At 40.4% G+C, this 14,082-nt stretch overlaps 1 protein-coding gene and 1 long non-coding RNA gene across 9 annotated transcripts in view; one reads left to right on the forward strand and one right to left on the reverse strand.

The window, feature by feature from the left end:
- The window catches only part of Fmn1 (formin 1), a 440,321-nt gene extending 431,193 nt beyond the window's left edge, over positions 1-9,128 (reverse strand). For 3 of the 6 annotated variants that reach the window (XR_015449807.1, XM_087207536.1, XM_087207532.1), the window contains exons 1-2: positions 7,100-7,241; positions 6,504-6,640 (exon numbers count right to left, since the gene is read on the reverse strand). The gene's annotated coding sequence lies outside the window, so the exon portion shown is untranslated. Of the gene's footprint in view, positions 1-6,503; positions 6,641-7,099; positions 7,242-9,056 lie in introns of those variants that run through there. The other 3 variants (XM_087207533.1, XM_087207535.1, XM_087207534.1) reach the window with 3 other exon arrangements.
- Positions 7,322-14,082, forward strand: part of LOC101720507 (uncharacterized) — a 34,173-nt gene continuing 27,412 nt past the window's right edge. For 2 of the 3 annotated variants that reach the window (XR_015449808.1, XR_001184519.3), the window contains exons 1-3: positions 7,322-7,719; positions 10,985-11,179; positions 12,238-12,343. This is a non-coding gene — a long non-coding RNA (uncharacterized LOC101720507). The other variant, XR_015449809.1, reaches the window with a different exon arrangement.

Raw genomic sequence — 14,082 nt, forward strand, 5'->3', positions numbered from 1 at the left:
CACAACCTAGATACAAAAACAACTGAGAGAGTCGTGAGAATGGAAACACTGGACACTGTGTTAACCTTTGTAGCCTAATGCCTCAATGACCAGAAGTTTCAGCGCAGTGTTAGTCCCTGGATCCTGGACCTAACTCTGGGGAGTAGTGTGACCCTACAAAGGATGAAGGTAAAGTTTTCCACCTTTGCAGAGAAAAGGCCACAGAAATGAAAATAACTGGTTAAAAAAAAAAAAGTAGACATAAGATTCTTCTTTTATATCTATCTTTAAGATTCTCAGCTATTACGCTTGAATGGAAAAGACAGGAGCAAAATGAGGATTGGGTAGTTTTGCTTCTTCTCTCCGTGAATTTGACCCTATTTTTTTCCAGCAATAGTACATATATATCCCTCCCTTAAAAAATCAGAATACCAGGGCAGGGATTTAGCTCAGTGGTTTTACCATTGGCTGCACAAGCACAAGGACCCGAGTTCGATCTCTGGTACCAAAAAAAAAAAAATACATATATATATATATATATATAGCATTTTTTAAACATCTTTTTGTTTATGACTTTTATTTCCTGATGCTATTTTCCAGGGCTCGTGTAAACCCCTACATAATGTAGTTGTAGACTACGTGGCCCTTCACCCTTTATAAATATTTCCTCCTTCTTAGAAATGATCTGGGCAGAAATACCCTATGCAAACACTTTGGAGTCTTCAGTTATCTTTCTGTTTTGCTTTGTTATTTGCTCAACTTGTCACTGATTTTCAAAATTTTGTTTCTTAATAACTTCTGTGGTAGTGGAGCTCTTTAATTTGGCAGCTATGGACACTTTCCAATCAAAAAAGAAAAAAAAAAAAAAAACCAAGCTCCCAAAGCTGAAGCTGGGAGTTGACTGCCCTCTTAATTCTTGTGGTCAGCAGATTATTACTTCCTGAAGAGAGGTTGATGGACCTAAGGAACAAAACCCAGGGAGTTGGGTGACCTGGATCTATTCCTAGCTGTGCCACTGGCCATGAGTGACTTTGAGCAAGTTCCCTCATTTCAGTTTTCTCTATCATACCATGAGAAAAATATCTTGTTCCCAGCCTAGAAAATAATTTGGATATAAGAATTATAGGTTAAGAGGTAAAACAGTACTGCTTAAGAGAATATCATTTATTTATTTATCAGTGTGTCATAGTTTTCTTAACATACTGTGACTTCAAAAGTTTTCAGTTCTTCAAATAATCATAAAAATTAGAATTAATGTATGTTTTCAGGGCTTAGAATTAGGACCAGCTTAAAGCAAATCCAAAAGTGTCCTTAACACAAGGACAGTTCTTGTGGTACTGTATTTTGTGGAATATGTTCTAATCATATTTACTTGAGAGCTGAACGGGTAGGAAAGAGGGGATTCAAAAGTTCTGCCCATCTTCTTCTGTAGGTGGGAGGTAGAGGATGCTACAAAAGAAATAGAGATAAAAGGATACATGAACATTGGCAAATGAGGACAAAACTGATGCCAATTCTGTAGATGAGTTCTGTTTTATGCAGATCTGCAGGCTTTAAAAAAATTATTTGCAAAGCTTTCCCAATATGAGTTAGGCTCAGAGAATTTTCTAAAGTGCCTGCCTTCATCTAAAAAGAGAAATGATGACCATTTTGATGCCTAAAAAAGCACCTCTCACTTCTCACTAGATATATATCCAGAATACTGTACTATATTTATGGTTTATCCTGCTTTAAGTGCTTAAAAAGTTTTTAAAGCTAGGAACGATCTCATGGCTTACTAGGACACAGAAAGTAGACTGTAAGCCCAGCAAGTAGAATAAATACTACCCAAATTCTACTTAGAGGTATATCTTTAAGCAAACACATTAACCTGAGTCTTGATTTCCTCATTTATAAGGAGATATAATGCCATTTACCTACTGCTATAGTAGCCTGAAGACAGACACAGAGGGAACATACAATTCATTCTCACTGCCTGCCCTGAGAATAGACTCTGAAGACATTTTTCTCACAACAGAATATCAACAAATTATGTGGACTTCTGGTTTAATGGTGAGAAATCAGCTTCATTAGTACTCACAGGGCTAGGACCATAGACATGGGCTTTCAGATCAAAGTAGCAGTGCACCTTTTGGAAGCAGTGATAAGGATTTTATTTACTGTCTTTAAAGGACCTGCACATTTCAACCTAACAATATTTGCCAAGTTGTAATTCTCACAGAGAAGAAAGATCATTAAACACTAAGACAAAAAGTATTCCAAAATATTTTCTCCATCCTAACTCAGCAATGTTTATAGCATCAAAGAACAGAAACCCTGCTCTTGAGGACTCAGAGAAACTGGTACCCTTGAAAGAGTTCTGGAGACTCAAAGAGGAGCTCTTGGGCAGCATGAGACAGTATCATGATCACCTGCAAAGGAGGGTTCCCACTCACTACAGATGCCACTCGTTCAGAGAAATTCATTTGAACTTCATTCGTGCAAACATCAAGGTTCTGGAAATCTTAGAGTTGCCCCAAATTGCCACAGTGAGTGAGGCCCCAGGAGGGTTTCTCCTAATAAATAATAAAGTTCTCCTCTCTGAAACATCTGTATTTTTCATTCCACGACTCGCACAGAACATCACAGGAGAAAGTACCTGGGATTGATGAGCATGGATTTATACTCACGTGGATAAAAGGTATGCAACCCTGGCAAACAGTGTGTTTAACAATAGTGCTGCTGTTTGATGAATTTTTAAAATATCAATCAAACAACTGATTTTTAAAATATCAATTTGGTTCCAATTTTAGAATATGTGTTGCCAAAGAGAGCACTAAACTATCAGCCATTCATGTTGTGTTTCTTTCACAAAAACATGCAGGAAAACACTCTTATTTAGATATAAACCCTAAGGCAGGCATATGAGTATCAGGACCCTGAAAGTAGCAACATAATTATATTTCCTGTCCTGCTTTTATCTCTTCTCTCCAGTCAGCCTTCAGCTTATGTCTGCTACTTCTCAATTAATGCCCAGATCCCGATGGCCAACATGCATGCTAAAAAGTCTTGTCTACCTCCAAAACATTTCCTTAACAGCTTATCAGCAGAAAGTCAAAGTACAAAGTGTTAAATTTGAAAGGTGTTAACCTGTGACATCTTCAAAAGGAGAAAATAGTCATGTCCCAATAAGACAGAAAATAAAACAAGTCAGTTTTGATTAAGATGAGGAAATAAAAGATGCACTGACTGAAAAAAAATAAAATGCCAGAAGCCAGTTTCCTGCAGAAGAGAATTTCAGAGATCTTGGTCATTTCAAGAAAGTGGTAAGGTAAGGAGCCCGAAGAAGGAACAACTCTCATCCAGTTCCCACTCCCACACATTACTAAGGCAATATACATTCGACCTCTACAGAAGTACAGAAATCCATATTATGCTGTGATGGTTTTTACTTTTAGCCAGAAAACTTGAGAATCTCAAGTAACAGGGGATGATCCATTGCCAAGCCTCTGTTTTACATGTCGACAGGGTAAGGATGTTTGTAGCCTTCATAACATCTTCCCACTATAATAGTTACTATCTTACAGGACACACAGATGACTACTTTGTCAGCACATCAGCACAGACACTAAGGACAGGGATGTTTCAGTTCCTCCACAAGGCCAGCCTGTTGGTATAAGCTGACACTGCTCCACAAGAATACCATTCCCATGTTTTAGCATCTCTGCAAAATCAAGCAAATCAGATTAACGGCTATAACACTGTCAACACACAGGCTTGGACCTGCTGAGAATTAAGCTGATTTTTAAGACAGTAACTACGTACATCTAAAAATAATGGCTGCTGTTAAAACCAGGCCCCAACAAGAGAATGTGAGTAACCCTCAAAGTTGACCAAACTATCAACAGTGGAATAAGTGCATGCTTTTAAAGATCCCTCATAAATTTTCATAAAGTTACATTAAGTTTTAATTAAAAAATTAAAAGATAAGATCATCTAAAAAATACCATAGCCTCGGATGATACACATGGGTCCAGAGATTTAATATAAAAGTTGCACTGAGGCATGGCATATGAGGTAGAAGTATTTTGCAATCTGCTGTCAAGGCTGTTTACCATCATCACATTAAATTACAACCTGTTCCCATTCCCCTTTGAGGGGACAGGTCCACCAATTTCACATCCACATAGGAAGGAAAAGCAAGATATGAAACCCACTCTCAGATAATCATAGGACCTGCAGGACCTCATTCCCTTGCCTGAAGCATTTAGTCTAGGGAGGTCACACCCAGGACAAAGGCCTCATCAATCACAGATCTTCCCGGGGAACTTTTACTTTGGAGTTAGAGAAGAATAGAGATGTCCTTGGGTTACAAAGCTAAAAAGATGTGAATTTAGAGGTTATGAGGGCATAAGATCAGCAGAGTGAGGTGGTGCAGAGCTGTAATCACAACACTCTGGGAGGCTGAGGCAGGAGGATCACGAGTTTAAGCCCAGGCTGAGCAACTTAGCAAATTAGTGAGACTCTGTCCAAAATAAAAAAATAAAAATAAAGAGTTGGAGATGTAGCTCAGTATGAAAGCCCTGGGTTCAATCCTCATTATTGAAGAAAAAAAAAAAAAAACCAAGAGAAGCAAGAACAGAACTGAAAGACAGAAAAACAAAAAAAGATAGCCAGAATATTGAGAGACAAAGAATCAGAGAACACCTTGCAACCCTGAAAGCCTCTGAATGATAGAACATTGGGATCCACCTGGGGGTAGACCAGCATCCTCAGCAAAACCTACTCACTCCAGTAAAAAATGCTCATTTCTGCTTAAGATTTTTTTTTCCTGCTGGATTTCTATCCCATACAATGGAAGGGATTCTAACTAATATAACTGACAAAGTACTCTAAATTTCAAAATATTCCTTCCAAATCACATAAAACTGCTAACCTCCCTTCCTGAAAGAAAACTGAACTACATAGATATTCTATGATTGCTTTCTGTTTTCAATATGAACAAGAAAATATTCTTAGGGAAGAAAAAGAATGTAAAACGCAAGTTATCACATGTTGGCAGGTTAGAGTTTCTTCAGTTCCCAAGGACAACTGAAGAAAAGCAATTTAGCTACCTTTGGGCAGAAGCCAACGCATTCACTAATGATTCCGTAAGAAGCACAGTTTATCGAGTCAGTGCAGTGAACAGTCAGCGAGAAAGGAATAGCCAAGGACAGGCCCAGAGGCCCAGAAACCTTCTCTAAAGCTGTCTTTAATGCATCTTAACTGACAGCTTGCTAAGCATTTGCACAGGCTGGTGAGAGAAATGTCAGTCCAAACACAGAGTGCTACAATCAGTGACATCCTTCTAATATGTAAACCCTAGAGGAACCTGAAGACTACTAGCCCCCATTAGCATCAGCTCTGAGATCTAAAAAGGACAGAGAAAGTTAGTGGGAAAGAATGCACTTTTTAGAGCCTTTATTATACTTGTTGACTAGTTAACATTAATTCTCTATTTATTATTTGGCAGAAATTACTAAGCATTTTACATATATTATTTCCTTTCATCTTCATAACTTTTCTTATGAGCAGGTAATATTATGCTTATTTTATAGATCAAATACTAAAGATCAAGAGGGTAAGTAATTTGCCAAAATTACTCAGGTAGTAAGAGGCTGGTGTAGGATTTGAAGCTATCTGAGTTTAACCATTGTGATACACTGCCTCTCAGTTATTACTCATTGTTTCGCTCCAGGGAGGCCACAGCTTCATAGTTCCTGCAGTATGTCTACAAATGCTGTATTTGTATGGTACTGTTATGGATCTCTTAACACCACTGAGAGAAAGAGATTAATGTTTAGATGTCTCTAAATAAAGAGACCTGTGATTTACAGAATACTTGTAAAGCAACATTTTCCACAGTGACAATTAATCTAGTACATAATTTTCAGCTTTATTTTTCCCCCCTGAAAGAGCACTAATAAGTTTGAGGATGAAGAGTTCTTGCAGTACTCCCCAGAAACAGTTAAGACTGCTGGATCTCAGTGATATACCTATATGATACTACCTGATGTAGATAAAACAATGTAATTCTCTCTCCCAAGAGGTAAGATTCCCAAAGATGACACCACACATGATGACACACACCACATACACAAACATGGACAGTAAACATGCTTTAGTATAACTGTAGCCACTATGATTCTCATAAAGGATTGAGTCTAAATATTCATCTCTCCATTACTGAAATACTAAGATTGTACAAGTCTAAAACGCTGGTCCCAGACTCTGCATTCAGCCCATCCCGAGTGTGTGAGTGCCGATGTCAAACTCTACAGGAATCAGCAAATATGGATGATTAAAACAAAGGGTTTCTTTGGCAATTTCTACTACAAATGAGGATTAAGGGCCACCCCACTACAACTCATTCTCACCCCACCATTCATTCTCATTCGTTTTCATAGTGTCCCCCCACCCCACTTGTCCTTGGATCAAAAGAGGGCTTGGCTGTGGTCTCAGGAAGCAAGGGCATTGCTTGCTATTTGGGGGAAGGCAACACTTACATGCCTGAACACAGTCTGCCTTTACAGAACTTGAAGAACTCTGATGAAAGAAGAGAGATGCTGTTGATGCTGGTGGTCGTGGTGATGAGGATGAAGATAAAGGTAACAGAAAAGCAAAAGGTGTTGGTGAATGCCACCTATAACACAAGCACAAAGCAGCAATAGATACCCTCCTAGTCCCAGACAATCATCATCTTGAGGGCGCTTCCATCCTTATCCAAACCCACTGCAGTGCTCCTGGTCCTGGCTAAGTACCTCCAGCTTCAAAATAGAGAGCTGCATCCCTCCCTCCCCGTCCCTTCCACCTTTCCTGTGCCAGGCTGGGATGAGTCTGCACTGGCGGGGCATGAGGCCAAGGCCCTGAGGGTTAACCACAGGAGGTCTATAGTGGGGAGAGCTGGAGTGACCCGGGGGCCACCAACGCACTTCGGAGCAGATTGGTTGCTGCTGGAGGAGCCAACGTAGAGGGAAGATAAGGTAGCAGCAGGGCTGAAGAGATTTGACCCGAACCCTGAAGCTAGGGGAAGCGGAGCAGGCAGCCTTTGATGGGGAAGAGGTGGGGCAGGCGGTCAGGAGGAATACAAGGCTCTCTTTACCTGACCAGGTGCTACAGCCCAAGTGCCTGTAGCGAGGATGCTGCGCTCCAGTCCAGAGCAATAGCTCAAGCCCAAAGCTGCCGCTAAGCAGTCCTTCGCCGAGGCCCCGCCCCCAGCCAGAGGCCCCGCCTCCCTAGCACGCTCCCTCTCAACGGGCTGTTTGGGGGAGTCGAGCAGTAAACTGATTGGCAGGGAACCTGACCAATGGAAAACTGCAGCGGCTCCTCGGGCTGTAGAACGGCAAGGCGGGGCGGGAGGCTCCGGCTCCCAATCACCAGCCGAGCTCCTGGGCCTGGCGGAGGCGCGGAACGCTCACTGGATGCGGCCTGCTTCGGGCAGCTGAGGTGCAGGTGGAGATGCCGGGGCTAGCAGGGCAGCGGGCAGGGTCCGCTTCCGAGCCTTGTTGGAGCACACGCGCTGCACTGGTTCGAAGCAAGGGGAGACTCCCTGATTTCCAGTGCCTCCCCCACGCTCTCTCAGCCTGGCTGTTCTCCACCGTGCAGTGCTCCAGCTAGCAGAGGAGGAAAGCTCCAGAAATACAAGGCCTCCCACCTTCAATTTTCAGCTCACCTTTTAGGCCCCCTCCAAACAGCCCTTAAATCAGGACTGCTGGGCCACAGGTAAACTAGTTTGACTGCTTTTAATTAAAAGCTAAATCGGTTTGCACAGAAAAATGATCAAAGACTTTGGCTTTGTGGGAAAGATTGAGTCCGGATATTAAGGGCCCTCGCTTGCCTGCTTGTTCGAAAAATCACTCAGGGTCTTGTTCGAAAAGAACTCAGGGTCTTGTTATCATTATTTATCCACTGGTGAATCATAATGGACCTTGATAAACAGATACAGTTTTGCCCCAAATACTAACTACTAATGATTACAGTTGTAATCATTAACCTTTTTCATAAGAGGATTCGAGAGCTTAATGACATTGAGATTTGGTATGTGATTTGGGTGTCTTTTCCAACTAGGTAGGCAAGAAAGAGCATTGCCTTTAATCTGCTCCCTCAAATACAAAATCTGTGACCTATCTGGTACTTAAGATCAGAATTCTGAATAGATTCTGTTTCAAATGATACAAAAAATTGAGTTTAGAGTGATTATTCCCTCACAACATTTTCTAGAAATGATAGTTTGTGAAAATTCTTAGTCTAGTCTTACTTGTTAGCTAAATGCTGATAGGCACTTTATATACATTATCTCCTTTAATCCTCATAGCCACTCTGTGTAAACTCCACTTGTACATGAAGAAACAGGCTCCCAGGGGTCTCTCTGGGTCATATAAATAGAATTAGGCCAATACTTAAGTTTAAACTCATCACCATAAATTAGAAGGGGAAAAAAAAGCATTAACAACCTTTACAAAGGTGCTTTTTCTTTTCACATAAAAAACTGTCCTGGAGAGACCCAGTTCCCATATTACTGACTTTAAAAGTGCAGCCTGAAAGCACTTTCAAGACTGAAGCATCGCCTCCGAAATGTGTTAGGAGCAATTGCAAATTTGTTTTGCTCATAGAAGGGTGCCAGGATTTAATATTAATCAAGAAGAAGGAATTTTTCCAGGATTTGAGCATAGCTACATTTTAATTTATGTAGGAAGCTCTTAAAGTATGCCAACAAAATATAGTGATATCATGGTCATGAGAGTTTAGTCCTAGAAAGGAAAAGGGAGTGATCATAACCCAAAGTCTTATTTCATCATTGTTTTAACAGCTCTCTTAAGAGATTTCTAAATTCTATTCTGACCTTTAGTCAAACCCAGAAATATTGTATTTGCTCTAAGTTTGGTGGAGGATGGTTAGCTTTCTGTTACCGTGACAAAATACCAGATAACATCACCTTAAAGGGAGGAAAGGCTTATTGTAGCTCATGGTTTCAGATATTTCCATCTATGGTTGTTTCTCTGGACCTGTGGTGAGGCTAATCACCATGACAGGAGCATGTGGTAGAGATGGCTGCTTACCTTATGGTAGCTGGGAAATCCAGAGATGAGCAGGGTCCAGGTTCCCATTACCCTGTGGAAAGCACACCTCTATGACCTAACTTCCTTCCAGAAGGCTCTACTTCCTGCAGGTTCTACCACCTTCCAGCAGTGCCACAGGCTGGAAACCAAACCCATATCTGGACCATTGGAGGATGTTTAAAATCCACACTATAGCAAGGAGTTTAAAGAGAATGGAGGAAAAATATTTTCTCAAAGAGCCAAACAAGACAAAATACAGAGGAGTTCAAAGGTTATAGATCAATATAATGATATGTACTAATTAACAAATTGGTGATTGTAAACCCTTATATGTCCCCCATTTAATAAACAATTATTAAGTGCCTAATGTACTAGAATCTGGGGATATTCAGTTCAGTAAAACTCATTTCCTGGCTTCAATGAAGTCTACTGAAGACAGTCTATCTAGACCAGACTTGAAGAGATCACTTTAACAACATAATTACTCATCTTCACAACTAAGGAGCAGGGTAAGTATTATCCCAATTTGCATATGAAACAACTGAGATTAAATAGGACAGTAACTCACTTGAGGTTGCATATTTAGCAATAAAGAGAAGAAGGGAGAGGGAGGCAGGAGAACATCTGTGGTGAACAAACACACTTATGCCCTATCATTATGTCCATCTGTAAGTAACCCTGCTGCCCACAGATCACTAATGCTTTAACTTTTCTCGAAAGATTAAACCATCTTTTTCCTATGAAGAGAAAGATATTTAAGACTAGGCTTTAGACTCAGATGTAGCTTATAATATAGTTGAAGCTTCTAGGTCCTATTACAGTGACCTTTACAGAAAGTGAAAGCCAATAGTTCAACCACAAAATACTTTCTTCAAAAAAATAATATAAATAAGCCCTCCTACCATTAAATTCCAGTTCAAATGCCACTTCCTCCATGATGCATTCCCTGTCCAAATTAATTTCCAATTCTGTGCTCACCTCTTATGACCATCATCCTTCATTGAGGACTCCAGACATAATTGCTTCCTACTGCACATTCAGAGCAATCCAGGGGAAAGGATTGTCTAGTTTTTCTTCTTCTCCCAAAATACCTTGCATATTATCCATAGTTAAATCACTGTCCTTCCCTGAGAAGGATGGGTGACTTGAAGGCATGACCTAGGAAAATCAGAAGTGGTCAAAAAACAAGCAGAAAAACAAAAGAAAAGAACACAAATATTTGGATGGCTCCATATGAAAGGACTGCAAATCCAGGAGGGGAGGAAAAGAATGGGAAGTGACAGTGACATAGTCTGCACCTCAGAGTCCCATTTTCCTATTATGTGACCAGTCAGGAACAAGAGTTTCTTCTACCAATGACTCATGCTAGGGAAGAAGACTCTGGAATTGGTGCATGGATGTCAGAGAGATGGGCCAGAGTAACTAGGCCCTGACAGTGAATACTGGGAAGTATGAAGGGAAGGGTGACATGAAGCCATCACCAGGAAGTGGACTTGATCTGTCCTACAGAAGGATGACCTCTGACAAATAACAAAAATTTCTAGAAACGACCTAATATTCCTTTCCATTAACTAGTTATTTGGACAAATTACCTTAACCAATCTAGACCTGTTTCCTCATTTGTCACTGACTGGGAATGACAAGATCATCCCAAAGTACCTGCCACACGCAGGACCACTAATGTTCACATTTTTCTTTGTTCCAAGTTAAACTTACACATGCAACATTCTCCAAAATAGATTTTACATTGTGTCAATCCAAATATAAACTATCGATGGGAGGGAAACAGTATCCATAGGAAACATTAAACATGAAACCAATGATCACATCCCTCTGAAATGTAGGACACTGGGAACAAACCTAATCTCCAAGATGTTTCCACCTCATTTGCCCTCAGGTGGATAATCAACTTTTCTTCTCAACACCAGATAAATGCAACTTGCCTACTGCTGCTTCACCCCAATATAGATCCTGTTCTGTGGATCAATAGCTACTCATCATCTCTCAAATTGTCTAAAAATGTCATCAAAAAGCTGATTTCTGAAACATATCTAAGGATCTTGGACAAAACAGTGCATTGTACTGCAACAACCACTTTATGTGGGTTCACAGCCTGACAAAAGGTAAATGGGGCCATGTAAAAATCAGAATTTAAACAAAAATTGAAAATACTTCCTTGACCCATCAGAATAATATCTCTTTGCATTGAGGGGACTCTTTCTCTTCTGATGGATCATTCATATTTATTTATTCTCACCTTATTCCAAAGAGGATTTGAGATGACAAATTATCCTGGTAGTACTGCGGTGTGTATGTAGGTGAATATTGTCAAGGCTGCTAAAAATGTTTGCAGACTGACAAGATTTTTTAAACTTGTCCACCAAAATCTTAAAAATATCTTAATTGCCACCTGAAGCACCATATGGAGAGATTATTTTCACTTAGCTCCAACATAATTGCGTTTATGTTGTCATTATGTACACAAAAAAAGCAAGAACTTAAATCTCAAACTGGAACTATGAAATCATGTGTATTAATTCCCTGAAAAGGCTTAGGTTTGACTCCACAGGGAAAGTGATAGTGGTTATAGTTCTCTCAAATACAGAGGAGTAGAGTGTAGTGAAGTGTAAAGGATTCATGCCAAAAGATACAGCCTCAGACAGAACAGCAGGACTTGCATTTAGTAAAATCCTACTGACTTGTCATTAGCTGGTAAAAAGAAGCCTGTTGTGTTCCTTTGTCATAGGGTCATTTATTGAATCACAAAAGCCACCAGGCTGCACCCTTGAGAGCAAGAGAGAAATTACAGCAGGTTTCCAAGTTACCTGCTTTGTGGTGAACAAACCAAAGATGATGGCCAGGGAAGAATGTTCCCACCTGGGGCAGAATTCCAGACAATGCAGCATAATCATGTTCCAGGGCATAAATGAGCCTAGAACACTAGCAGTCAAAGCAATCAGAGCCAAAAGCAGCAGGCTCTGTTTCTGTGGAGAACAGCTGCAGCCTCCAAGGGAAAGAAAAGTATTTTTAAATGAATTTTATTATAAAAGTATCACATGACCATTATAATCTGAAAAGCACAAGAAAGCATAAAGAAAAAAATAAACATTTATGATAATGCCACCATTTATTTAATTACCAAGTATTTTGGGAGCTCCTTCTAAATTCCAGACTTTTCCAGGCACAGGAGATGGAACGGTCAACACGAACCTGCTTTCTTTGAACTTGTACTGAGTGGAAGAAGACAAATACTGTAATCACACAGGGGCAGATCTTCACCTCCTAGGGTAAGTACCACAGGGAAAGGAATGACATCTCTAAAAGCAGGAAGCTGGCCAGGCTGGGGGAGGGGGGATGTGGGAGGTGTAGTACCCTGAGAAGTCCTCCTGGGAAGGTAACTCTTAGACTGAGAGCTGAGCAGTAGAAGAATAGAGAGCCAGCTAGGCAGAATGGATAAGAGTAACATGCAAGAAGCTCCTTGGCAAGGGGCAACATGAAGTGTATTGAAGAACTGAGAGAAGCTATTGTGAGCAACCTCACAGACCAGAAAGGAGAGGGTGGGACATGGGACTGCAGAGGTAGGCAGAGCCAGGCCACACAGGACATTGTCAACTTTCAAATAAGTCCTTCAGATATTTTATTTCATGTGTACTTGTGTGAATGTGTGTGTATATGTGTATATAATCTTTGCCAACGAACTATTAGATTACCCTTCAGAAAGTATGCACCAATTTATCCTCTTGCACTGTATGAGTATCAATTTCACCTCATTACCAATGGCATTCATTAGCTTTAACATTTAATAAGCAAAAATTATATTTTTAAGTTTTCTTTTAACAGTGAATAAGTGTGTACTACCCATTGTTTTCTCACTTTCTTCACAGAAAGCAGAACTTGCCCCTGCATTGAGATATTTACAATATTGTTTGTGTAAATTAAAAGCAGCTAGAATATCCCCCTCAATTGGAGATATCTCTTGCAAAGTTTCAGCCTAAGTGTGTCATGTTCCCTCATTACTCGTCACTGAATGAGGACATTGAAGTGTGAGCGTGATCTATTAAAGTAGTATTAGCTATTAATCTTAGTTAAATTAATACATGGGATTCATTTTCTTCTGGCTATTTGTATAGGGCAACACTGAGAGAAAGAGGAAGGTCCACTAAGACTTGTTAAAAAGAAAGATCAAAGTTAGGTCTGGACTTGACAGAAAATGGGTCAATCTTGGGCTGGGGATGTAGCTCAGTGTTTCTGCTGCCTGCCTCAAAAGCACAAGGTCCTGAGTTTGATCCCCGTTAACAAAAAAAAGAAAAGAAAAGAAAGAAAAATGGGTCAATCTGAAAGACGTGAGGAATCATGGGACTAAAAACACGCGCTCCATGCAGAGGCTTCATGGCAAGGAAAAAGGGGCAAACAAAGAGGGTATGAGGCAGCAGACAAAAGCAGTTTGAACACCAGTTTGAGAGCTTTACCACTCCTTGTCTAGGAAGAGGTGTGTCTATTTACATACATCATGCAAAGACTTCCCTACCTTTCATCTATCCTTAAATCCCTTCTGCACAAACAAAAAATCAGGACTGTGATTGAGGGTGTGTGTGAGATGCAGGAACTTATATGTAAGTCATACATGATACATATAGCTTCCTCTAGAACTGAAATCACGTAGCATAGCTGGCAAAAGTCACATCTGTGGGGAGTACTGGAGAGGCATGGGAGTGGGGCAGGGAGGCCTATGTATTTTCACCCACTGGGACACTAGAATCTTGACAGCAGTGGTCAACAGGGACAGTCTAGAGAACTTGCTCCAACGACCCTGGAGTAGTTGTTTAACCTGCAAACTTTATGACAAGTCCCGAGAGGTTGAACACCACCAACCATTGAGTTCAGTATACATTTGGTATATAATCTACAAGCCACAAAGTACAAATACAGTATGGTGTGTTTCCTGTATAAATTTACAGTTTGAACTGACTAAATAGGTTGATGGGGCAACCACATGTTCTCTAGTGTGGTCCACACTAGATTCCTC

The sequence above is a fragment of the Heterocephalus glaber genome, unplaced genomic scaffold (assembly GCF_053883595.1).
Source record: "Heterocephalus glaber isolate CG9 unplaced genomic scaffold, H.glaber_assembly_v1.0 deba00000809, whole genome shotgun sequence".
NCBI classification, from domain to species: Eukaryota; Metazoa; Chordata; class Mammalia; order Rodentia; family Bathyergidae; genus Heterocephalus; species Heterocephalus glaber.